The sequence below is a fragment of the Stenella coeruleoalba genome, assembly GCF_951394435.1.
Source record: "Stenella coeruleoalba genome assembly, chromosome: 10".
Classification (NCBI taxonomy): Eukaryota; Metazoa; Chordata; class Mammalia; order Artiodactyla; family Delphinidae; genus Stenella; species Stenella coeruleoalba.
The window spans coordinates 79912338-79940026 of NC_137156.1; the positions used below are offsets into that span (position 1 = coordinate 79912338).

A 27689-nucleotide genomic window follows, 5' to 3' on the forward strand; every position below is an offset into this window, starting at 1 on the left:
GTAGAAAAATGACATGCACCAGGTTCTTCGTTGATTGCAGTATCATTTTTTAAATAAATTTATTTATTTATTTATTTTTGGCTGCCTTGGGTCTTCGTTGCTGTGCGCGGGCTTCCTCTAGTTGCGGCGAGCGGGGGCTACTCTTCATTGCAGTGCATGGGCTTATTATGGTGGCTTCTCTTGTTGCGGAGCATGGGCTCTAGGTGCGTGGGCTTCAGTAGTTGTGGCTCGCGGGCTCTGGAGCGCAGGTTCAGTAGTTGTGGCGCACAGGCTTAGTTGCTCCGCAGCATGTGGGATCTTCCCGGACCAGGGCTCAAATCCCTGTCCCCTGCATTGGCAAGTGGATTCTTAACCACTGCACGACCAGGGAAGTCCCTGCTGTATCATTTCTAATGGCACAAAATCACAAGGAATGAAAACATAAACTATAGGGACTGATTAAATCAATTAAGATACATGCATACAGTGAAAGACAATGCATCTGTAAAAGGAATGGGACTTCTTGTGTATGTGTCTGCGTGTGTAAAGGATGGAGAAAATAATATTACATATTTTTATTTGCTTATATATTCTAAAGAAAGTCTGAATGGATACATAAGAAACGAAGCACAGTGGTTACCCTGGAAGGAAGAAGAAGATTGGGAACTGGACATAAGGGGATGTATTATTCTGCTAAGGCTGCATATTAGTCAAGGTTCTTCACAGAAATGGATCCAAGACTCTCTGTGTGTGCGATGTAACGAGATTTATTATAAGCAATGGGCTCCTGTGTTTATGGAGGCTACCAAGACCCAAGCTCTGCCAGTAAGTCAGCAAGCTGGAGGCCCAGGAGAGCTGATGATGGTTGAATTCCATCTGAAGGCCAGGCAGCTGAAGACCCAGGAAGAGTCTATGTTTCATTTGGAGTCTGAAGACAAGAAGCGGCAGATGTCCCAGTTTCAAGGCAGTCAGGCAGGAAAAATTCTAAGGGAAGGTCAGTCTTTTTGTTCTCTTCAGGCCTTCAATGGTTGGATGAGGCCCACTCACGTTATGGAGGGCAATGTGCTTTACTAGGTCCACTGGTTTAAATGTTAATCTCATCCCAAAACACCCTCGCAGAAGCACCCGGAATAATGTTTGATCAAATATCTGGGCACCCCGTGGCCTAGTCAAATGACACATAAAATTAACCATCATAAAACACCACAGACTGGGTGGCTTACACAACAGAAATTTATTTTCTCACAGTTTTGGAGGATGCAAGTCCAAGATCAAAGTACTGCCAAGGTTTTTCTGGTGAGGCCTCTCTCCTTGGCTTACAGATGGCCACCTTCTTGCTGTGTCCTCACCTGTCCATTCTTCTATACAATACATTCCTGGTATCTCTTCCTCTTCTTACAAGGACACCAGTCCTATTTAATTAGGGTCCCACCCTTATCTCATTTAACCTTAATTATCTCCTTAAAGGCCCTATCTCCAAATGTAGTCACTTTGGGATTAGGGCTTTAAGATATAAATTTGGCAGGGACACAATTTAGTCCATAACAGGGGGATAAGGGTGGGAGACACTTTCGTCGTTTACCCTTTTATAACTACTGGGTTTTAAGCCACCAGAATGTATTACCAATTTTAAAAGATTTTTTAAATGAATCCCACATTTCTGCTTCTAATGACCTGGAGGACATTGGTGCTATTTGTTGGGATGGAGAAGGCTGAGGGAAAAATAGTTTGGCAAGGTGGGAGTGGGGTGGGAAGCACTGGAGATGTGGACGAGGCACCCTAGTGGTATGTCAGTGGGGCAGCTGGTGTTCAGGAGAGGAGTTGAGGTTGGAGGTGAGAAAAAGGAAGTCTTCTACCTGTTTACAGAGTCAGGGAAAGGCAGGAGATCACACAGGGCAGCAGTTCTCAAATTTGATTCAGCATGCTTCAGAATCATCCGGAGGGCTTGCCAAACCTATACTTAGGGTCCCACCCTCCAGTTTCTGATTTGGTAGTTTTAAGGTCAAGCCCAGGAATTCACACTTCTAACAAATCCCAGAGGATGCTGGTACTGCTGGATGGGAACCACACTTGGAGAACCACTGGCCTAAGACAACGATTCTCCATTCTAGCCTCCTAATAGTAGAAAACAGAAAGCTAAGAAGGAATAAAACCCATTACCTGGGATCCACCTCATTGCAGGCCAGTGAAGTCAAAACCTCTGGGAAGTGGGCCTGGGCACTGGTAAATTTCAAAAGCTCCCCATTTGATTCCAATGTACAGCTTGAGAAGAGAGCTTCTGACCAAGGGAAAGACACACGGGAGAAACAAGAGAAGGCCAAGAAGGAAGACCTTATGCTGCTACCTTTGAAATGACCTGGAGGCAAGAAGGGACAGACCAAGAGATTGAGAAGTAAAGAGTTGAAGGGAAAACCAGGACCCCCATACATGGCAGGCAGTCACAAGCCAGCAGGCTCTGTGCTGGACTCTGGCAATGCAGATACTAATAAGACCTACACAGCCTTCAAGGAGCTTCCTTAGCGTTAAGGACCAAGCTGCTCTTTTAAAAAAGCAATGCCATCATCTATCCATTTCTTGGTGTCTGTCCTGGAGAAATACTTGCTCACAAGCCCAAGAATGCAGGTCAAGGGACTTCCCTGGTGGTTCGTGGTTAAGATTTTGTCTTCCAATGCAGAGGGTGTGGGTTCGATCCCTGGTCGGGGAGCTAAGGGCCCACATGCCTTGTGGCCATAAACCAAAACATAAAACAGAAGCAGTGTTGTAACAAGTTCAATAAAGACTTAAAAATGGTCCACATCAGAAAAATCTTAAAAAAGAAAAAAAAAAAGGATGCAGGTCAAGGCTGTCATGGCAGCACTGCTTGTCATAGTGAAAAACTGGAAACGGCATGTCCTCAGCAGAAGGATGGCTGTGTTATAGAAAATGGTACATTTATATGGCACAGAACCCTGTACAGAAGTTCAAAGGAGCAAACCAGGTAGAGAGTAACTGGCAATATCTCAAAAAATATTGTTGAAGGGCAAAAAGCAAGTTGCAGCCTGATGTGTATACCATTTAGGTGAAAAACAACTCACACCTATGTGTATTTGTGTATAAAAATATAAAAAGAGGTCTGGAAGAATGCTCTCTAAATTCATACCTGGAGAAAGGGAGAGGGGACAAATTTGCGGGTGATGGTAAAGGGACTATAGATTTATCTGTCATGCTCTTAAAAATTTTAAGACTTTTGATAAATGCACATATTTAGTATCAATGTTGTACTAATTTAAATATTTCAAAGTCATTTATGAAAGTCAGTAATTGCTAGCAAATCTGAAGTTAATGTATGCACGCACTAGAATTTTTGACTTTATGTGGGGTCTTGAAATAACACTCTCTGTGCCCCCCTCCTGATTTTGGGGTTAATTGGAGATCTTCAGTGACCACATGAAATATTATCTCCCAATCCATTTCCTAAACTGAGAAAAGGGCAGAAACTATAACTTCAAAGGAAAAAAGCCATTGCTTGGCCATTACTCTTCTCTGAATTTTTCTGCCAAAGAAGCACGTTTGAAATAGCATTTCAAAGATACAGACAACTTCCCCAGAGCCCTGCCTGGCAGACATTCTAGTTATTCAATCAAGGAGCTATCCTGGAATGCAATTCTAACAAGGCAGTCGAGATTTTTATTTTGCAGGCTTCTGACTCTTCAATAGCAGGTAAACAATGCTGGGAGATTCTGGAGATAAAGATTTGGAAATCTACTGAAGTACACATTAGCCGGACCATATCTGTGACTTTCTAGACAAACGGGTACCTCGGAGCTACCTGTGTTGACAAACCTCATTGTCTCTCTGGGAAGCGATGACATTTAAATCCTTAGATACTTATTTTCAGAGTCAGAAGACAGTCTCTTTATGTAAGTTCCAGGAAAGCAGGGACCGCATCTGTATCATTGTCATTGTTTCTCCAGTACCTAGCATACTGCTTGGCGTACAGTAGGTGCTCAGTAAATATTTGTGGAATGAATGAAGCCACACAAAAGAAAGATAAAAACAAAATCAGGGATGAATTCTACATAATGTTGAGTGAAAGAAACCAGACACAGAAAAGCGCATCCTATATTTTCCACGTGTATAATGTTAAATAACACACACAATTAATTGGTGGTGAGAGAAAATGGTTACTTTGGTGGTGGGTAGTGATCTGGAAGGGCACAGTGGGGCCTTTTGGGATGCTGGTTACTCTCTATTGCTTGATCTTGGTGGCAGTTACAGGGATGTGTTCACTTTGTAAAAGTTCATTAAGCTATATAATTATGTGCTATATAATATATTGTGCGCTTTGCTGCACGCATGTTATTTTTTTTTAAGTTTACTTAAACTAAATGAAAGTCACTTTTTCCATTAAAGACGTCCCTGTTAAATAAATGTACCTTAACTGAAGTTTTGAAGTTTTCATCCTTTGTGTCACAGATGATGTTACCCCTGGAAAACTATTTTCCAACCCTAAACATATTTTCATTTTGTATTTCTGAAGAGAAGATGTGTAACATCAACTCCAGGGCTTAAAGGCTTAGCTCGCCCTCTTCTAAGGTTTTGCTCTTCCTTATTGGAATTCAGCTGCTGGTAAAACACCTGTTATAGGACTGGAGGCAGCTCTGCTATTGGGTCTTTAGCACCCATTCTATTTCCTGCCCTTACTCTTTTGAAATTTCTGACCCCTTGAACAGACAAGGAAAACTACTGAAAGAAAACCAGCAACTTCAGAGATGAGCAATCTGGGGAAAATATGTGACATTTTCTACCATTTAATAACCACCAGACTCACTAAATCTTCTAATTTTTTTCTTTTCTCTCTCTCCCTCATTCTTTTTTCTTCTTTTCTTCTTGATAATAATAACAAAAACATTTTAAAAAATCTTTGAACCTAGGAACCCAGAAGTTTAACTTACACTTATTTCCTTGTACATGTACAAAGTGAGGGAATTACAAGGTAACTCACAGATACGTTGTCTGTAACAGCAAAAGCTTGAAAGCAACTGAACTGTCCCTCAAAAGGGAACTTTTAAAATATATAGCATTCAACAATAGAAAAGTACATGACAGTAGAAAAGAATGAAGAGGCTACATTTATGAGATATAGCAAGTGCAAGGTCCAGACAGTGTGTTTAGACTGCTACCATTTATGAATACATAAATGATTTCTGGAAAGAACACACAGGGAACTGTGGCCCCCAAAGGGGGATGGTGTACCTGGGCAGGAAAGAGACTCCCCCAGATACCTTTGGTTCCATGGACATTTAAACCATATTATGTACTGTCTCATCAAAAACAAATTTTTAAAAACATAAAATAATACTTTTGGCAGTGGTTATTAGAGAGAGCCCTGATTTTGCAAAGGATGTAGAACAGAGGCAGAATCTCATGCACCATTGTTGGAAGGGGAAAATGGGATAACCTAACAGGAAGGCAATTTGTCACATATCAAATACTTTCACATTTTCCTTTTGACTGGGTATTTCTAGTCCTAGGAATTTATTTTTAAGAATGTAACTGTAACTATTAAGACAGTGATGAAAGACGTTGGAGAAGACAGAAATAAATGGAAAGATATTCCATGCTCATAAATTGGAAGAATTAATATTGTTAAAATGCCCATACTCCCCAAAGTAACCTACAGATTCAGGTGCAATCTCTGTCAAAATTCAATGGTGTTTTTCAAAGACACAGAACAAACGATCCTAAAATTTGTATGAAACCATAAAAGAGCCCGAATAGCCAAAGCAGTCAGGGTGAAAGAAATACAAAGAAAATAAAAAGTGGAAAGAAGTGAAAGAAGAACAAAGCTGGAGGCACCACGCTTTCTGATTTCAAACTATATTACAAAGCCATAGTAATCAAAACTGTGTGTACTGGCATAAAAACAGACACTTAGATCAATGGAATGGAACAGACAGCCCAGAAAAAAATCTATGTACCTATGGTCAATTAACTTTTGACAAAGGAGTAAAGAATATGCAGTGGGGAAAGGAGAGTCTCCTCAATTAATGGTGATGGGAAAACCAGACAGGCACATGCAAAAGAATGAGACTGAAACCCCTATCTTACCACACACACACACACACACACACACACACCCCCCCCTAAAAATGAGATTAAAGACCTGAATATAAGACCTGAATCCATAAAACTCTTAGAAGAAAACATAGGCATTAAGCTCCTTGACATTGGTCTTGGCAATGATTTTTTTAGATTTGAAACCAAAAGCAAAGGCAAGGAAAGCAAAAATAAACAAGCGTGACTACATAAAGCTAAAAAGCTTCTGCACAACAAAAAATGATCAACAAAATGAAAAGGCAACATATGGAATGGAGAAAATATTTATAAATCATGTATCTGATAAGGAATTAATATCCAAAATATATAAAGACCTCATATAACTCAACAGCCAAAGGAGCAAAGAAACAAACACAATCCAACTGAAAAATGGGCAGAGAGTCTGAATAGGTATTTTTCCGAAGAAGACATACAGATGGCAACAGTTACATGAAAAGGTGCTCAGTGTCATTAAGCAACAAGGAAATGCAAATCAAAACCACAGTGAGATATCACAGCACACATATTATAATGACTATTATAAAAAAGGCAAGAAATAATAGGTATCAGGGAGGATATGGAGAAAAGGGAAATGTTGTACACTGTTGGTGAGAATATAAATTGGTTTAGCCACTATGGAAAACAGTATGGAGGTTCCTCAAAAAATTAAAAATAAAATTAGCACATGATCCAGCAATTCCACTTCCAAAGGAAACAAAAACCCTAACTTGAAAAGATACATGCATCCCCGTGTTCACTGCAGCATTATTTACGGTAGCCAAGTGTCCACTGATGGATAAATGGATAAAGAAGTTGTTATATATAATATATATGTAGTATATAATTATATATATATATAAAATTATATATATATATATATATTACTCAGCCATAAAAAAGAAGGAAATCTTGCCATATGTGACAACACGGATGGACCCTGAGGATATTACGCTAAGTGAAATAAGTCAGCTAGAGAAAAACAAATACTGTATGATCTCACTTATGTGTGAAATCCAAAAACATCAACAAAGAAAAACAAACTCATAGATGCAGAGAGCAGATTGGTGGTTGCCAGAGGAGGGGGGTGGGGTTTGGACGAAGTGAGTAAATGTGGTCAAAAGGTACAAACTTCCAGTTATAAAATAAATAAGTCCAGGGGATGTAATGTACAGCATGGTTACTATAGTTAATATCACTGTATTGTATACTTGAAAGTTGCTAAGAGAGTAGATCTTAAAACTTTTCACATGAAAAAATCACTGTAACTATGTGTAATGATGGAAGTTAACTAAACATTGTGGTGATCATTTCACCACTGGAAACACTGAATTATTATGGCATACATCTGAAACTAACAATGTTATATGTCAATTATATCCCAACATGAAGTTATCTGAATAAAATAATCAGTGATACACAAAAGGACTTATACACAGGAATTTCATCTTATTTTTCTTTATGATAAAATTGTAAATATTTTGGTGAAAATTGGAAGCTGCCCCTCCCCCTCCCCCAGAAAAGAAGAATGAAGGAAGGAATGGTTATAATGGAGCAGAGTGAAGGATTAGATTGCAGAAATATTGGGAAAGATAGATGTATGAAACAGATGATCAGTTCCATAAATTATGGTACACCTATACATTAAAAATGCCATTTTAAAAGAATGACCAAGAAAATTGTTAATAACATTAGGGAGTGAAAAATATAAAACATGTACAGCATAATACTATTTGTGGCCCCAAATGCACCCATATCACTGTGTATACGTGTTGGTGTACACACATGTGTGTAAAACATCTAACACTTTCATTCTAGGTCAGGGGTCCCCAACCCCTCGGCCACCGACCAGTAGCGGTCCGTGGCCTGTTAGGAACCGGCCGCATAGCAGGAGGTGAGCAGCGGGCGTGCGAGCGAAGCTTCATCAGCTGTTCCCCATCGCTCGCATTACCGCCTGAGCTATGCCTCCTGTCAGATCAGTGGTAGCATTAGATTCTCATAGGAGCAGACGACATAAGCAACACACGTCGGGTGTCGTTGTCTCCCACCATCCCCAGATGGGACCGTCTAGTTGCAGGAAAACGAGCTCAGGGCTCCCACTGATTCTGCATTATGGTTAGTTGTATGATTATTTCATTATATATTACAAATGTAATGATAAAAGAAATAAAGTGCACAATAAATGTAATGTGCTTGAATCATCCTGAGACCATCCCCCACCCCTGGTCCATGGAAAAATTGTCTTCCATGAAACCAGTCCCTGTTGCCAAAAAGGTTGGGGGCCGCTGTTCTAGGTGATAGAATTTTCTATTTTCTATTTCTATTCTTACATGGATTTTCAAAAAGAACTATACTATGCTTATATTTTAAACTAGAAAATGTATAATAAAAGAATTAGAGAATATTTTTAAAGGTGCTACAAATAAACCCCGCCAGTACAATGTAAGTGCAGCCCCAAAAGATTCAACTGCAAACAGTGAAGGGCTGCACTAAATTGAGGTTAACGAAGTGACAGAACCAAGACTGCTGTGAAGGACAAGAGCCAGTTGCCAGTCACTTTATACCTCAAGTTTTATTGGCAAGGGATGTGTTACCCTGGGGCACTGTCTCCATATGGCCCATGTGGACCACTTACACTCTGACAATTATTTCTCTCATTCCAAAGTATTTTAATTCTTTTAGGAAGTAACTGTCTACCCTGAAACAAAAAGAAACTGAAAAATAAAATATATATGACATGGTGATATAATGCTTTTTAAAACCACTTCTAATCCAATAGAATCTTTTATTCTTTATTACCTTTTTTTTAGTTGAGGTGAGAGTCACATAATTTTAACTACTTTAAAGTGAACAAGTCAGTGGCATTAACTGCACTCATAAGGTTGTGCAACCACCACCTCTATCTAGTTCCAAAACATTTTTATCACCCCCAAAGGAAGTTCCATATATATTAAGCAAGACGCTTCCCGTTTTTCTCTCCCCACTGCCCCTGCCAACTACCGATCTGTATTCTGTCTCAAAAGATTAACCTATTCTGGGGCTTCCCTGGTGGCGCAGTGGTTGAGAGTCCGCCTGCCGGTGCAGGGGACACGGGTTCGTGCCGCGGTCCGGGAAGATCCCACATGCCGCGGAGCGGCTGCGCCCGTGAGCCATGGCCGCTGAGCCTGCGCGTCCGGAGCCTGTGCTCCGCAACGGGAGAGGCCACAGCAGTGAGAGGTCCATGTACCGCAAAAAAAAACACAAAAAAACAAAAAAGATTAACCTATTCTGGACACTTCATAGAAATGAAATCATACAATATATGGCCTTTGTGTCTGGCTTTTTTGCCATAGCATGTTTTCAAGTATCATCTATATTGTAGCATATAGCAGTAGTCTGTTCCTATTTATGGCTGAATAATACTCCATCATATGGATATACCACAGTTTGTTTATCCGTCCCTCTGTGATGGACATCTGGACTGTTTCCCTCTTTTGGCTGTTGTGAATAGAGCTACTATGAATATTTGTGTACAACTGTTTGAGCCTCTAGTTCTAATTCTCTTATACCTAGACAAAGAATTGCTGCATCATGTGGTAATTCTAAATTTTACTTTTTAAGGAACCACCAAACTGTTTTCCACAGCAGCAGAACCATTTTAAATCCCACCAAAAATGTCCACGAGTTCCAGTTTCTCCACATCCTTGCCAACTCTTGGCTATATTTCTTTTTTATATTTCTTTCTTTCTTTTTTTTCTTTAAATCACAATCCTAGTAAATGTGAAGTGGTACCCTGTGGTGGTTTCAATATGCATCTCATGACTAATGATGTTGACATCTCTTCCTGGGTTTCTTGGCCATTTGTGTATCTTCTTTGGAGAAAGATCTGTTCAAGTCCTTTTCCCATTTTTTAAAGTTGGGTTGCCTTCTTGTTGTTGAGCTGTGAGAGTTCAAAGTTCTTAATATATTCTACATACTAGACCCTTATCAGATATGTGCTTTGCAAATATCTTCTCCCATTCTGTAGGTTGTCTTTTCACTTTTTTGATAATGTCCTGGGATGCATCTGTTACTTTTACTTATTAATGTTTACCTACAGGAATATTATTTTCTGTTTTGTCAGTTCACCTAAAATGATAACGTGGACATATTTTTGTGTTTGACATTATTATCAGAATGGCATTCTTATCGTTTCGAGGGATGCATAATATTCTGTCACATTCATAGTAATTCATGGATTGTTGGCAAAATATATAAGGTTCTCATGGTAACCGGAACAAATTAAATCCAATGAAGCATTCAACAGCCAGGCATTAAGAAGGGCAGGGACCAGGTGGTTCTGAGGATCCACAAGAGTTCGTGGACTTTACCTCCAACACTGCAGTAAACTTGCCTCCCCACTTCCAGTTTCCTAGTCTCCCATTTCAAACTACCGGACAACAGTATCCTACTAGCTCAGCATGGATCAGTGTTGACCCCTGCCGGGGACGCAGAACTGCGCAGCCCAGATCTCCCTCTTCTGGACTCAGGTGCTCTTTCTCCAGATGCCAGCAGTGTTGGCTGCTTCCTGCTCTTGGCTAAATTCTTCCCCAGGACCTGCCCTTGCCTTAAGATACCTTATTCATATATTCATGTCTCCTTCCGTGGAATGGGTGATGCAGGACAACTCTGAGGGGTTGTTCCAGCTCTGGAGCTGCTTGGGAGGTTGGCTAAAGCCTTCTCTTGACTGCATCACAGTTCACTTTTCTCTCTGCCCAGTCCTGCTTACTTTAATTCCCCACAGGTACTGACCCCTAACGTACCTTCTGCACACTAATATCTGAACAAGACCCATTTCTCAGGAACCCAGCATGTTAAAGTCTTTACTCCAGTCAGCACTGGCCCAGGCACTGGGGTAACGTCATGGTATCTAAGACCAACACCTGAGGATTTCAAAGCTGGTCTCATAAAAGGAAGGGATGGCTTATGGTCTACTAATGTGGAATAGCGAAACGCTTTACAATCGTGCTCTTCCAGGAAGACTGGAATGCACAGCTTCTGCCTTTTATTATTTCATTCATGATTTGATTTGAATAAATTCCTGAGAGTTATATTATCATGAATCCTATGCATTTTCATGCTGCTTTCCAGAAGGATTTTGCTGGTTAACAAAGCCAGCAAAAAGGAGAGGATACTACTCAGAATTTTTAACACACCAGTAACCAGAAAGGGGATGGAAAGAGCTAATATCAGGTATACCAGGAAACCTTCCAGGTGGTTAAATAAATCCAGTGTTGTCCCCTTTATCTCTAGTAATAATAGTAACTTTTAAAAAAAAACATAACATTATTTGAGCCATGGCAGCTGAGAATCAACACTGTATTTGCTAACTTGTCCCCTATTAGACATGTGACCAAGCTCTGTCCACTGGGATGTGAGCAGTCCATGTGGAAAGCCTGCACTGTGCCTTGAAATGAAAGGGGCATACACTCCACTTCCCCTTTCCTCTTTCTGTTGGCTAGAATGAGATCATAGCATTAAGCCATCTTGGACAATTAAAGATGAGAACAACACAGTGGGAATGGCAGAGCCACAAGATAGAAGGAACCTGGGTCTGTGATGCTACTATGGGGTCACCATACCAGCCCCAGACTACTTGAGTCTTGTTTTTCACATGGGAGAGAAATAAAAATCTTTCTTGTTTAAACCATTCATGTTATACATCTCTGTGACAGCAGCTGGATATGTATACCAACTAATACACAATATCTCTCTTCCCACTACATCTTCACAGCAATCGTTTGGTGATAGCTATTTGTGTCATTTTAGATATTAAGAGATGGAAAATCACAAATAATAACGAATTCACCCCTTAGTCACATAGCAGGAAAGTTCAGACCAAATCTGGGGGTTCAAATCAAAACTGGAAAGACCAAGTTTTCTCACTGTTCTTTTCCTGAAGAATTTATAGTTCTTTATAGGCACTTAATTTCCAAGTCTCTACCTTGCTGATTATATGATTAGATTTTTGTACACATTATAAATCACAGTAATCACACTGCTAACGACGTAGAGAGAAACACATTTATGAGTTCTCTTTGCACATTTATGCCTTCTCTCCCTTTCCTGATTCATTTTTGCCTGACCTCCAAACAAAATAAGTGTGAAAGCTATTTTCAAGTCATCTTAAGTCTTTTTTTTTTTTTTTTTTTTTTTTTTAGTGGTACACGGGCCTCTCACTGTTGTGGCCTCTCCCGTTGCAGAGCACAGGCTCCGGACGCGCAGGTTCAGCGGCCATCGCTCACGGGCCCAGCAGCTCCGTGGCATGTGGGATTCTCCCGGGCCAGGGCACGAACCCGCGTCCCCTGCATCAGCAGGCAGACTCTCAACCAGTGCGCCACCAGGGAAGCCCATCTTAAGTCTTTTTAAAAATTGTTTTAGTGCTAAGTAAATTTGACTCACTTATTCACAAGTGGGTAGGAACACTCAGCTATGTATGACACCGTGAGGACAGCAAAAACAAATCAGTCCCAGAACCCTGTCCTCAAGGTGCTTGCAGTCCTGTGAGATTGATAAGAAATTTTAACCCATGGCAGATGACAAGAAATATTAAGTATAGAGTACTAGGAGATTGTTAAATAAAAAAGGTTATCTTGGGACTTCCCTGGCAGTACAGTGGTTAAGACTCGGCACTTCCAATGCAGGGGGTGTGGGTTTGACCCCTGGTCAGGGAACTAATATCCCATCTGCCGTGCATCGTGTGGCCAAAAAGTAAAAAAAAAAAAACAACCCCCTCCCCCCAAAAAAACCGCCATCTCTCTTTTGAGGACAAGAAAGCTTTAGGAATTTGGTGACCTTCGAAATGAACCCAGAATTATGGGTAGAGTTTGTATAACCGAGATTTGGGGTTTTATTTTTTGTGGGTTTTTTTTTTTTTTTTTTTTGGTTTTTAGTGATAGAAGCCCAACTGAAACTAATTTACGCAAACATAGAAAAATGTGTTGGTTTAACTAACTGAGAAATGCAGGAATATCTTACATCAGGCAGAGTTGGATCCAGGGTATCTAAATGATGCCATTACGCAGTGGTTGGGAATCTGCCTGCCAATGCAGTGGACATGGGTTCGAGCCCTGGTCTGGGAAGATCCCACATGCCGCGGAGCAACTAAGCCCATGAGCCACAACTACTGGGCCTGAGCGTCTGGAGCCTGTGCTCCGCAATGGGAGAGGCCGTGACAGTGAGAGGCCGGCGCACCACGATGAAGAGTGGCTCCCGCTCGCTGCAACTGGAGAAAGCCCTCGCACAGAAACGAAGACCCAACACAGCCATAAATAAATAAATAAATAAATTTAAACGATGCCATTAGAGAGCCGTCTATCTCTTGGTGGTTTTACCTTGTACTGGCTTTGTTTTCAGACAGGCTTATTCCTTGTAGAGGTAAGGATGGACACCATCCCTCCTAGGCTGCCTTGTTACCAGCTCCACCACGCCAGCATAAAGAGAGTGCCTCTCTCCTGATAAATGAGGCAGAATATATAAACAGGGCTGTTTGGCCAGGTCTGGATCACATGCCCACTTCTGGAATTGAAGATGGGCTCAGCCTGTTGAACCCACAGAGTGAACCTGCTCAGGAGTGGTTCCCCCAAATTACAAAGGAAGCTTTAAAATGAGAAAGAGGAGAAATGGATGCTGGATAGTCAAGAACAACAGAGGTCCATCACAAGGTTCACAGGTGCAGATGAGAATGAGGAGGGAATCCCAGGTGCAGGCAACTGCTTGAATGAAGGCATGGAGGCAAGACAGGAGAGGAGAGTCCAGTTGGACAAGATGAGGAAGAGAGAAAAATTAAGCTGGAACTGTATTATAAAAAGCCTTGACTGTCAGGATAAGGTGTTTAAGTCCAGTTTTTTGTTTTTGTTTTTTTAATTGACGTATAGTTGATTGACAATGTGTTACTCTCAGGTGTACAGCAAAGTAATTCAGTTATATGTATGTATGTGTGTGTGTGTGTGTGTATACTTTTTCAGATTCTTTTCCATTATAGGTTATTACAAGATATTGAATACAGTTCCCTGTGCTACACAGTAGGTCCTTGTTCTTTGTCTATTTTATATATAGTAGTATCTGTTAATCCCCAAACTCCTAATTTATCCCTCCCCCCCTTACCTCTCTGGTAACCATAAATTTGTTTTCTATGTCTGTGAGTTTGTCTCTGTTTTGTAAATAAGTTCATTTGTATCATTTTTTAGATTCCACATATCATATTTGTCTTTCTCTGACTGACTTCACTTAGTATGATAATCACTAGTTCCATCTATGTTGCTGCAAATGGCAATATTTCATTCTTTTTTATGGCTGAGTAATATTCCATTGTATGTATACGTGTATACACACACACACACACACACACACGGCCAGTTTTTTTTTTTTTTTTTTTTTTTGAGGTACACAGGCCTCTCACTCTTGTGGCCTCTCCCATTGCAGAGCACAGGCTCCGGACGCACAGGCTCAGTGGCCATGGCTCACGGGCGCAGCCGCTCCGTGGCATGTGGGATATTCCCGGACCAGGGCACGAACCCGTGTCCCCTGCATCGGCAGGTGGACTCTCAACCACTGTGCCACCAGGGAAGCCCACATGGCCAGTTTTAAAGGGAGTGGGGAGCCAAAGAAGTACCTCCAAATATCATCACATATTACATATATAATAAATATATCATCAAGTATAATTGAAAATCAGTTATTTTTTTGGTATTTTCTTTAAGAGTCTGCTTTGTAGTTATTTGCTTCATTTATAAGGCATTTATTTTCAATTAAACTATATATGTTTGCTCGACCTACTACTTGGAAAAGTTTCATTATGTTTCCTCAATGTATCTGTCTCCCCCAGCTTATTATATTTCCCTCTTGCCTATAACTTTGGGGTTTGGTTAAACTGAAAAATACATATTAGTATGGGCAAGCTCAGGTGAAGGACCAGGGAACTCTCAGACATAAATACAAAGAATGCAACCAACCAACCATGAATCCTTGGACCTGATGGGCAATTTACAACCTTACCTCTTTAAGGCACTCATTTATTCTTCAGTTAAAGTTGTTCTCTCAAGCTTAGCACAGACTTTTGAAAAATAAACATTTCATGATAATAATGATTAAAAAGTGCCTTTGGAGAAAGTCACTTGCTGATGAAGAATAATTTCTGTCTCCCTTCCTCTCCTATTTTCTCTGTGTCTCTAAAAAGAGAAGTGAGAAAAGAGTTGACCAGAGCCCAGAGTAATGGGCCATGAAGTTCCCAAAGGAGTGGTCAACCTGGGTTGACCACAACATAGTTTTTTTTTTTTTTTCTTTTTCTGGCTCCAGATCAGGAAGTTTTATTGCTGACTGATCACAACATAGTTTTAATGGCCTCCCTTCACTGTAGGGTCCAGTGGGAAAGGACTTTGCAGACAGTGAAATGCCACATATGAATTCATTATCATCATCTCAATGACGAGGTGAAACCCATGTGGTGGGGTTACCATGGTTCCCATTTTTCTGATGAGAGGCAGCACAGCTTCATGATAACTATTCCTTGGACTCCCAACTAAGACGGTCCTGGCTTTTTGTTGCTTAACCTGCCTGAGCCCCGATAGCCTCATCTGTAATATGGGATAATAAAAGTGTCTACTTATCTAACAGTGCTCAGTTGAGGATTAGCTGAGATAAAAATGAATAAAAAGCAACTAATTCAGTGTTGCACCATGACCAACGCATCCCAGTTTTCCCAGAACTTCCCTGGTTTTAGCATCATAAACCCCTTATCCTCAGAACCTGGTCAGTCCCAGGTAAACTGTGATGGCTGGTCATCCAAGAGGCAGGAACTCAAACTTGCTTAGAAAATATTATCTATTTTTGTTTTAGAGGAGAAAAGTGAAGATTAAAATACTTACCATGGTGTAAGGAACATTTTGTTTTAAACAAAAATCATCCATTATGACTAGAGAATTAAACCTCTTAGGATTCGTATCTAAGGCTTCTAAATCCAAATCCCGTTCTTTTTCTACGGTGTTTTTATTCATTCTTTCATTCAATTCCTCACTCACCTAATCGATCCCTGCCCTCATAGAATTTAAAGTGTAGAAGACACAGACATTTAATACGTAGCTACCTTACAAATAATTCAAATTGCCATTGTGTTAAATGTACTACTGGCAGGCAATTGTTCATGTGTGGTTTTTCTAGGGATTTCTCTGAATCCATCCACTCTCAGATGTTTCCACTGTGTCTGTATTTTCTTGCAACATGGACACCTTGGGGTTGCAGTATAGCCTTTGGCCCTGGAGGAGGAGAAAGTTAATTAGCCTGAAATGACCACGTTTGGTCAGGCCAGGGGGTTCCTCTTTTTACATTTTCATGGATTAGTAGATTGAAGGAGTCCAGGGTCCTCTTCCCTATCACATGGACCAGTCCAGAGCCAGCCAGCTCCTCACGAAAAGCGAGGACCTCCCTGATCCATGCAGATGAACTGGCTCCCCATCTGCCGGCCTGAGGTCACGAAACCCGAAAAGACCTGAGAGTCTTACGCTTCACCTCACACTGTCACCATCCACAAGAAAGGGAAAGTAGGCTTTCCAAATGCATTCCCACTACACTATTGAGTGGTCTTTTAATTTTCATTTTGGTTGAGGCAGTTAATTCAAAATCAGTCACCTAGTCTAAAATATAATAACCTTTTGGTATTCTATTTATGATAACATATCATAGGGAAAGTGAATATTTCATCTGGGAACCAGGGCAGTCACTGGGGAACTGAATTTCCTCAGCAGTACGGTGTTAATAAACTTGAGACAGCCCTATGCTACGTTAAAATGCAACTTTTCACCCCCCGCTGGCCTGGCAAACTGAACGGGAAAGGCAACCTCTAGCAAAAGAGGATTAGATTTCACAAAAAGATATGGGAAAGGATACAAAATCCCTCACCGTGTCTCCTGCAAAAATAAAAGAACAAAAGAGCCAGTGGCCATTGCTTCAAAGAAGAGCTTTCCTTGGACTGTTTCCACTTAAAATCTACTTTTTTCTTACTTTTAAATTTGGGTGGCTGGTGTTTAACAAAATCTTTACAAAGTTAAGTGTTTTATCTTCTTCTTCTTTTCATTTAGGAAACATTCCAGGGAGGATTTTTAGGTGTTTGAATTTGGTAGGAAATTCTATGGTCAGGTCCTGAGAAGAAAATAGGGTTTATTTTTGGTTTGGACAGGCAGGTAGGAGATTGTGGAAGGACAATGGTTCTGTGGCATCAAATACCAGGAGGCTGGCTTGAAAGTACAGCCTCCAGGGTATGTCGGCAGCAGCACTTTCTTTTCATTTCTTTTTCTTTTTTTGTGAAATTGCAGCAAGTCTACGGCTATTTCTTAAAGGAATTTAGTGCAAAAGTTGTGTCCCTTGCTATTCTGAGATCTTGCCTAAGATTTGAAAATGTGCCCAATGCAGATATGATGAGACTTCAAACGAAGAAAATAAGTTCAAAATAATTTTTTTTTTTTCTTGGTGGTGGGATGGGGGAGTATTAAAGAGAAGGTGCATGTTTTTTTGTTTGCTTTTTTCTTTTCCTTTCTTGTTTTTTTAAAAGGAAGATACTCTGTTAACCATACATCCTAGCAGGAAAGAAAAAAGGAGGCAGCGATCTTGTCATTGCTAATCTTGCCAAGCGTTATGGGATGAATTGTGTCCTGCCTCCCAGCCCCAATTCACATGTTGAAGTCCTAAGCCCCAGTACCTCAGAACGTGACTGAATTTGGAGACATTGCCTTTAAAGAGGTGATTAAGATAAAATGCGGTCAAATGGGTGGGCCCTCATCCAATATGACTGATGTCCTTATAAGAAGAGGCAGGTTGTACCCAGACATGCACACACAGAGGAAAGAGACCATGTGAGGACGCAGTGAGAAGGCTGCCCTCAGCAAGTCAAGGAGAGAGGCCTCAGAAGAACTCAACCCTGCCAACACCTGGATCTTGGTCTTCTGGCCCCCAGAACTGTTGGACAATACATTTCTGATGTTTAAGCCACCCAGTCTGTGGTATTTTGTTATGGCAGCCCCAGGAAACTAGCACAGTAAGTCAAATGACTATTTCTGCCAAAGAATATTGCCAGTGGGGCATGACAACTCCTTGTTTGAGGAGAGAAATGGTGGCTTGCTTTTCTGCTCTCTGTTATACGTTTTTAGCTAGCTCTTAAAAGTGCATATAGAATTAGGGAATTTTAGTTTCAGTTGAGTTAGTTATTTTTCGGGGGGGCTGAGAATGTATTTCAGTCACATTTGTTAATTTGAATTTATTTTAATATGCTTAATAAAATTCTGGGGGCTTCCCTGGTGGCACAGTGGTTAAGGATCCGCCTGCGAATGCAGGGGACACGGGTTTGAGCCCTGGTCCGGGAGGATCCCATATGCCACAGAGCAACTAAGCCCGTGCACCACAACTACTGAAGCCCATGCGCCTAGAGCCCGTGCTCTGCAACAAGAGAAGCCACCGCAATGAGAAGCCCACATGCTGCAACGAAGACCCAGTGCAGCTGTAAATAAATTAATTAACAAAAAAATTCTGAACCATGTATGGCCTATAGGATAATTTAAAAATGAAAGAGTATTAATGTGTTTTTTACAAGGCTTTGATTTCTTTGCATGGCCTAACTTGGATTTCTTCTTTTTAACTTAAAATGACAGTGTCAGTTTTCTTTCTTTCCTGACCTTTGTAAGTTGCTTAAAATGACTGTGCACAACCTCTGAGTAATTAAGGTAAATATGAGATAGTTCTGTATGGAGTAAAATGCAGCTGTTTTTAAAAAATGTAGCAACACCATGTAGCGAAAAGCATTTTTAGTCTTAATTGAAAAAACAATGTAAACCAGTTGTATGTATATTATTATTGCAATTATGCATAACTATATGTAGAGTATATATATTATAATTATACCTATGGCATCATTATAACTAGGTTTTTTTCTAAAGCCTACCATAGAAAAAGGATTGTGAGGAATATACTGACCAGTGATTACTTTTGGGGAATGGCATTATGACTGTTCCCCTCCCCCTAGTCTATTCTCCTTTTTGCCTACATTTCTTTCATAAGCACGTATTTCTTTTATGATTAAAGAAAATTATCCACCACCAGTATGAAAATGCATATGAGTTCATCATACATTAATAATTAAATGAGCTAATCACCAGATGTAAACACCTGGCATAGTGCCTGGTCCAGACTATGAGCTCAGTCAAGGTTAGCTCTCTTTGTCTACACATGGGCCAGACTAGTTTCCAACCATACAACAGGATACAGGTGTCCCAGGAATAGCTAATGATATTCAGGTCTAACTACCAGAGACAAAAGAGTCAACACAATTTAGAAGTGTGGGTAGGAGGTAAAAAGAGATGGAATGTAGGTCTTCTAGTAAGTAGAATTTAATCTTTTTAGTGCATCAGTACTACTCTATGTTCCTCGATGGTAGACTTGCATATTGTTTATTAAGAATGTATCACATATTTTTGTGGAATTGCAAATATTATGGATGTGTCCCCCCACAAAAACGATATTCTCTTCCAGAAAGATGGGTGGAAAAGTAAATACTATGTTGCAAGTTAGAAGAGTTTTGATGAGAAAACATTCTTTAGGCATCATAGTAGACTATGTAAAATACTCTTTGGAGTACTATTGAGATAAGTAAGAACTGCTTTGTTGATCAGGCTGCCTTTGCATGTTGACCCAAGATGTTGGGGGAGAATCTCTAGGTGTCATGAAATCACTGAGCACGTGGGGCTCATTTCAGTAGAAGGACTGACACTGGGACCAGCACTCCCAGAACTGTGCGTTCTTCTCTTTCAGTTTCCTGACCCACCTCCTTCCCTAGGGGAAAAGAAAATCCCTAAGCCACTTTTAGAACAGCTAAGGAAGTTGTGTAATGAGGTGCAGGAAATGCTTCCTGGTGGCTCTAAGAGAGGGATTTTCAATATGGTCTAGCCAAGAATTTAGAACTTGTAGGATTTTTCGGAAGGTACCTAGAACCCAACAAAACTAAAAATAGATTGCAGGGTGCAATTTGAAACCTTATTTGTCCTCCCACAGCCGGATGAGTACCTCCACTAAGGACCGGAAGGATCCAGGCTTATCAGCACTGTTTCTCACCTGATTTAATACTAGCAGATTCTCAGTAAAGTGGAGATAAAAGAAACTGGAGAAAAATCTCTGAAAGACTGCCTCAAGACATATGAGGATCACAAATCGTTTGTATTCCTAGATTCTGAGCTGAGTAGTTCCTTCTCAACTGAACAAAGTTCTTTATTTTCTACTTCACTGTGAGTTGACCTGAAACTTCAGGCCTGGGCCAAGTTACAAATATACACTACCAGGAATTGGCCTTGTTAACAAATTCCAAAGTGGAGTCCCATTTTCAACTGAGGTCTTAGCTGAAACTTACAAGTGCAGTAGGGCTCACTGTAACAATATGAGCTTTCATAGCCTTGCTATTTAAGATTCTTTCTCTCAGACTAAATAAGCAAAACTACTCCCAGACATCCATCCCAAGTATCACAAGAGTGACTTACATATCATGTAACTTAGAATGGGGTAGTTTGATTCCTTCAGGCTTCCTGACTTTAGTTAGCTGCATGTGCTCATGTGGGGAATGTGTTTTGAAGACACTGTATCATTTGACCGAGAAAAAGGAGGGCCAGATGGCTTTGAAAGAATATTAAATGGCAGAAGGCTGCCTTGGAATGCTTAACTGTTTCTAGACATCATGCTTATATTTCCTAAATAGTGTCCTCTTTGGGGTAAAATTTTGCTATTTTATCCAAACCAGAAATAATAAGGAAGATAAATACTTTCAGGATATTTTCTAAAACAAAGATGATGAAAGCTTTTTGAAAAATGACAAATATAATTTTGAGTATCTTTGACGGCATGGTGCTTAAGATGTTTTATCTTACTGACACATTCTGTTTTATTAGAGAAGGCATAATATTTACTGTTAGCTTTCAGCAATGTGTTTTCCTATGTGGAAAGAAAAATTTTGAAGACTAGAATGATATATCCTTTGCTCATAATTTGGAGACTTAAGTATACATCAAGAGGATTCAAAGAATGTATGTTGATCTTTACTGTCAGGAGGATTAATAAAATCATGTACCAGAAATTCTTAGAATGATGCCTGCCGCATTATAACTGCTCAATAATTTAACTGTATGATTATGATTAAGCTGTGGACTCAGAAAGTCAACTTCTTATTTCACATCTCCTTTTGGCTATCTCCCAGCCACTCAAACTTGACATATACAAAGATGATTTATTTATTTCTTCCCTGTTGCAATCTGGCTCCTCCCACAATCCTCCCCATCTTAGTAAACAACACCCCACATTTGCTCAAACCAGAAATCTTGTGAGTCACACCTGATATCTCCCTCTCTCTCACCACTCAATAGTCATCCATCACTAAGTCTCATTCATTACATAGTTTAAAAAAATTTAATTATCTACTTATCTCTATCACTATTGCTAAACCTCTAGCCTAAGGTTTTCAACCTCTGCACTATTGACATTTTGGGCCAGAAAATTCTTTGCTGTGGAGGGCTGTCCTGTGCATTGCAGAATTGTTAGCAGTACCCCTATTCTCTACCTACTGGATGCCAGAGGGCCTCCCTATTTGTGACAACCAAAAATGTCTGCAGACATTGCCAAATGTTCCCCGGGGAGCAAAAGTCTCCCCACTTGAGAACTACTGATCCAGCCCAAATTACTCTCCTTTCCTACTTCAACTCCTACAAAGCCTCCTTAATGGTCTCTCCCAGGTAAGGATTACATCCTCCTTCACTCCCTGTAAAGCCTTTCTCCACGGAGCCGTCGGAGAGGTCTTTACACCACATGAATTTCATCAGTTCACATAGCAGCCTAAACCCCTGACCTGCTTTTCTTCACACTTAGAACAGATACTCCCAACCACGTCCATCTCCACGGGGTCCTGGCCCTCACTCCAACCTAATCTTGTGCATGTCTCTATGTTCCAGCCATGGGGGAATTCTTCCCCAGTATTCCAAACATCTGTGCACCTCAGCACCTTGACACGAGCTATCCCCTGCCTGGAGTGCTCTGTACTTTCTATCACAGGACTCTAGCTGTTTCCATAAGTGCCTTCAGCACAATTTGTAACTGCACTTTTTTTTTTTTTTTTTTTTTGCGGTACGCGGGCCTCTCACTGCTGTGGCCTCTCCTGTTGCGGAGCACAGGCTCAGTGGCCACGGCTCACGGGCCCAGCCGCTCTGCGGCATGTGGGATCTTCCCGGACTGGGGCACGAACCCGTGTCCCCTGCATCGGCAGGCAGACTCTCAGCCACTGCACCACCAGGGAAGCCCATAACTGCACATTTTTAACCTTACTTTTGTTGTTTGTCTCATAATAGATGGTACATTTCTTGAAGACAGGAGCAGGTCTATTCCTTACTCAATACCAGCACCATCACAGTGTCTTGCACATAATAGGAAATTGATGCGTATCGGTGGAATGAATGAATGGTGAATGAATGAAATATAAAAGCAGTTTTGGTTGGGAATCGCTTTCCCCATTCTTAGCACTAGGGGGTGCTAAATAAATAAATAAATAATGTTTATAGTATTTTGGTGGTTTGGATGCTCCTTTCCTACGATGCCATTTAAACTGGGTAGCCTGACAAATTGTTCTTCATAGTATTATCAAGTTCAAAGAGTTGTGCTAATTAAATGAGATATCCCTGCAAAATGCTTAGCACAATAGCACTAGCCAATTAGAAGTACTCAGTAAGTGCTGTTATTTGAACCTATTAACCTATTTAAAAATTCATTTTTTATCAGCCTTCCCATGAAAAGGGTTAGGGGAAGTAGTTTTAAGTCTTACTTAAAACCATTACTAACCTATATTCTCCTTAAATGACTTTATTTCCGTTTCCCAGGGTTTTCACTATTTGCCCTGAAACATATAACTTCCAACTCTTAACAAAATGTGATCACGTTTAAAATATAAAGCGGCTAAGATCTGAAGAATAAAGTGTTCAGTGTTAGACAGACTTCACTTAAAGTCAATCCCTGGTGTTCTAATTCCTAAATAAAAATGTCATAGGATGAGATACTTATCTGAAAATTCAATCTTGACTCCATTTAAAATTTATTAGGGTTTTTGAAAGTCCTATTGCTAAGGGAGGATTTTATGACACATTTCACTAAATTGCAATAGCTACAGGTTAAGTGTATCACTTTGCCAAAACAGCAGCCAGGTTTTAGTAGTGTCAAATGCTAACACATTGCTCTGATACTTCTCAGCAAATGTATTTTGAGTTGCCTGGTATTCACAGCCCTCATTTCATCCAGTATGCTGAAATTCTACCATCTAAGGGCATTAAAATCTCTTAGAGTATAAGAAAAAATAGGTTGTTCTGCAGATATCTTTTTGTCATATGCAGAGTAGTAATGGGTAGTTTTCACATTGCAAAGAAGGTGTAGTTACAAAGCGAAGCTGTAATTTCACTGTTTTCTTCTCTCCCTTTAGATTTTCAAATTGCCCTGATTTCTTCATTTTTCTATGACACTCGTAATTTTGTGGCTATTAAATCAACACAATGAAATGGAGTGGTTCCTCTTAAGGCCCAGGAAAGAACGTTACCTCATTCTCAAGCGTTCACCCAAAGAGTCACTGTAATTGGAAGAAAAATATGCTAAAGGAAACTTCACTGAGGATAAGAAAGGACCCAAATAATAAAAATATTTCTTGCAGATAGTTCTATTGTGGAGCCCAAGAAAATAACTCAGGGACTAGTTTGGGATTTCCTTCTTCCTTCAAGTCAGACTAGTTAGCTCAATTGGTTACAAGTGTGGTGCTAGTCGGGCCAAGCTATTATCCTAGCTGGGTCCCTATCTGGGCCTGAAAACAAACAACCATCTTACCAGCTGAAGTTCTTGTTCTTGTTCTAGGCAGCCTGGCCTAGGGACTCTAGAGGAATAATTTAACATTTGTAGAATTAGAAATGCAATTCAAGGAGTTTTGGCCTGTAAAGATAGAGTTCTATTATTTTTCAAGCTTGTATATATAATATATAAAATTGGCCTTTAGAAAAGCATCACAGGTGAAGGTATGGGTTGGGTGGGAGACAGAATCACTGAGCTCGTCAATATCATGCTTATCAGCATCTTCATCTTTGCTGTCTTCTGCTTCACCCTCCTCCTCATTATCAACATCATCATCAACATCATCAGTCCTTCATGTTCCTATGATGCGCCAGGCACTGGGCTAAATGCTTTATCTATGTTATTTAGTCTTCCCAACCATTTCTTGAGGTACTCTTGGGTATCTCCATCTTACAGCTAACAAAACTCACGAATCTGAAAGGCTACCCAACACATGCAAGAACACCCAGTTAGTAAATTTCAGAGCTGTGATTCAAATCCAGGTCTCTGATTCCCAAGTTCATGATCTCAGTATCTACACACATATGCTATCCTTAGAGCAACAAAGCTGCCGGCTTCTGTTCTACATTAACTTTATGTCCAAAGGTTGGATTGTTTTATTTTTCTAACCAGAAATTTATTGTGGGAAAGTTTAAAACCCTTTTGAGAAAAGCATCATGGTGACCCAATTTCTTGTGACCTAGCTTGTGATCAGCTAAGTGGTCAAACTAAGACCACTTAGCTTACAACTGATACTTCACCTTTAAAATAATAAGAAAGTAACATGAAGAAACATACTTCTGTTTAATTCCCCTAAAGAGGGTACCAAACTCGGACTTCCCTGGTGGTGCAGTGGTTAAGAATCTGCCTGCCAATGCAGGGGACACGGGTTCGAGCCCTGGTCCGGGAAGATCCCACATGCCGCGGAGCAAACTAAGCCCGTGCGCCACAACTACTGAGCCCACGTGTCACAACCACCGAAGCCCATGCACCTAAAGCCCATGTTCCGTAACAAGAGAAGCCACCACAATGAGAAGCCCACGCACTGCAATGAAGAGTAGCCCCCGCTCACCGCAACTAAAGAAAGCCCATGTGTAGCAACGAAGACCCAACGCAGCCAAAAATTTAAAAAAGTAAAAATAAAAAACCCCCAAATCGGTACTTTATTTTTAATTTTTTTTGCGGTACGCGGGCCTCTCACTGCTGTGGACTCTCCCGTTGTGGAGCACAGGCTCCGGACATGCAGTCTCAGCGGCCATGGCTCACAGGCCCAGCTGCTCCCCGGCATGTGGGATCTTCCCGGACCGGGGCACGAACCCGTGTCCCCTGCATCGGCAGGCGGACTCTCAACCACTGCGCCACCAGTGAAGCCCAACCAAATCGGTACTTTAAAAAAAAAAAAAAAAGAGTGTACCAGGCTCAATATATGCCCACCTACAAATAAAATGTTAGCTGCCCCTTAGACATCTGACACCCAGCAATGCTGTGGAGATAAATCCTGGATTTCTACAATGAATACCAAAAAGACACTGAGAAGAGTTGTGCTTAGTAATATCAGCAGCTAACATAATTGAGCATTTCTCCATTCTCTTAAGAGAATGTCAGTCAGTTATTTAAATATTTTACGCACACACACATTACAGGTTTTGAGAGTTTACTTATTGTTTTTTCTTTTATGTGTGGGATGTTAAGGGCAGGAGTGGTATTTTATTCTTCTAGCCACTACAGTCCTTGGTACATACATAATAACTACTTAAGTACTTACTCCATGATATTAATTTATTACAGTACTATAGCAATAGACTTACTGGCAGACAATGTCTGCCTTAATTATTATTGTATCCATAGCGCCCAGCACAGAGCCAGGAATACAGTGAGGACTCATTATTAACAGGTGATTAACACTGAATTAGGACTAAAGCTTAATTTCTTTGTAACCATTCACTGGGCTGGACACCTAGTGTGTACTCAAATATATTCTAGAAACTTCAGAGTGACCTTTGGCTGAAAGAGTGAAGATTTAAGAACCTGCTGCTTACAGGCCCCTGGTAATGGAATTGCACTGGTCCATCCACCCAGTTCTACTCTGTAACTTGAAATGGGACTGCCCATGAAATGTGGCCAATCATAGCAATAACATCTTAGAGTTTGAATAAAGGGTACTAACCCCTACACGGATCAAAATAATGACTTTCACCTCTCTAGTTATTGCGACAGTAATCAAAAAAAGCAGGCTCACAATAAGAGAAGGATAAGCTGAGGAGCAAGTGACTACCATCTGGTAAGAAACTCTACATTAAAATGCTGGATGCATCCCAAGCCAGCTTCCTAGCACCTCATTAAATTAAGTTGTATTTCCTAAAGTGAGGTCTGGGCTGCCAGGTGGCATGTAGGGCCACTTTGTGAGGAAAGGTGTTTTTTATTGCTAAGAAGCTAGTCTAGAAAATTCATGGGCTGGCTCAAAAACAAACAAATGAAAATACTCTTAATATGAGTCTTGAAGGAAGAAATTTAGAATGACTTTGAATAGCAAAGCTGATAATAAAGGGAGATGGAAAAATAAGCATGTTATATTTAGGAATGCCATTTCACAGCCTGGTATAGTGGAAAGACCCAGAACTTGCCATTAGAAGCTGTGGACGTGAGTATAATCTTTGCTATTCCCTGTGTCGACCTTGAGCAAGTAATAACTTCTTTTGAGGCTTAATTTCTCCATCTGTAAATGAGGGATAAATCTTTTGGCCTAGCACCGTGGGGTTACCATGGCAACTGACCAAGTCTCATGTCCATGAAGAGTTTCAAGTGTAGATGTTTGACCAAACAGAACTAAACAGGGTTTCACTTAATGGTCCTTAGGTGGCAAGCTGGAACATTAAATGAGATGTTTATACTACTTTAAATGTATGTTTTTTATTAATAGACCACATTACTTGTGGTGCATTATAAATTAATACGTGTTTTTTGTAAATTCTGTATTTACCTTGCTTTAGCACACCTATATCACATTTTTCTTCTACTTTAAAAGCATCAATCTGGTTAATGTAAGTATTTAAGAATATAGCACATTTTTTTGGACTGGGGCAGTCTTTCTTTACAACAGAGGTACTTCCTTTGAAGATGCCCTGGTCCAAAAAATTGTGCTGACCTCTACATTTAAAACTGGTTGGGCTTCCCTGGGAGGCCAGCAGTTAAGAATCCGCTTGCCAATGCAGGGCACACGGGTTCGAGCCCTGGTCCGGGAAGATCCCACATGCTGTGGAGCAACCAGGCCCGTGCGCCACAGCTACTGAGGCTGCATGCCACAACTACTGAAGCCTGCGTGCCTAGAGCCTGTGCTCCACAACAAGAGAAGCCACCACAATGAGAAGCCTGAGCACTTCAACGAAGAGTAGCGCCCGCTCACCACAACAACTAGAGAAAGCCCGCATGGAGCAACGAAGACCCAACACAGCCAAAAATAAATAATTAATTGAAAACAAAATAAATAAATAAAAATGGTTCAAGTATGCAGGTTCCTCAAAAAACTAAAAATAGATTTGCCATATGATCCAGCAATCCCTCTCCTGGACATATATCCGTACAAAGCTATAATTCAAAAAGACACATGCACCCCAATGTTCATAGCAGCGCTATTCACAATAGCCAAGACATGGAAAAAATCTAAATGATGAATGGATGAAGAAGATGTGGTACATGAACACAATGGCATATTACTCAGCCATAAAAAGAATGAAATAATG

General features: G+C 40.5%; 1 protein-coding gene across 9 annotated transcripts in view; it reads right to left on the reverse strand.

The window, feature by feature from the left end:
* ADAMTS9 (ADAM metallopeptidase with thrombospondin type 1 motif 9) overlaps positions 1-27689 on the reverse strand; it is an 813664-nt gene that overhangs the window by 242095 nt on the left and 543880 nt on the right. The gene's annotated exons all lie outside the window — the stretch shown is intronic.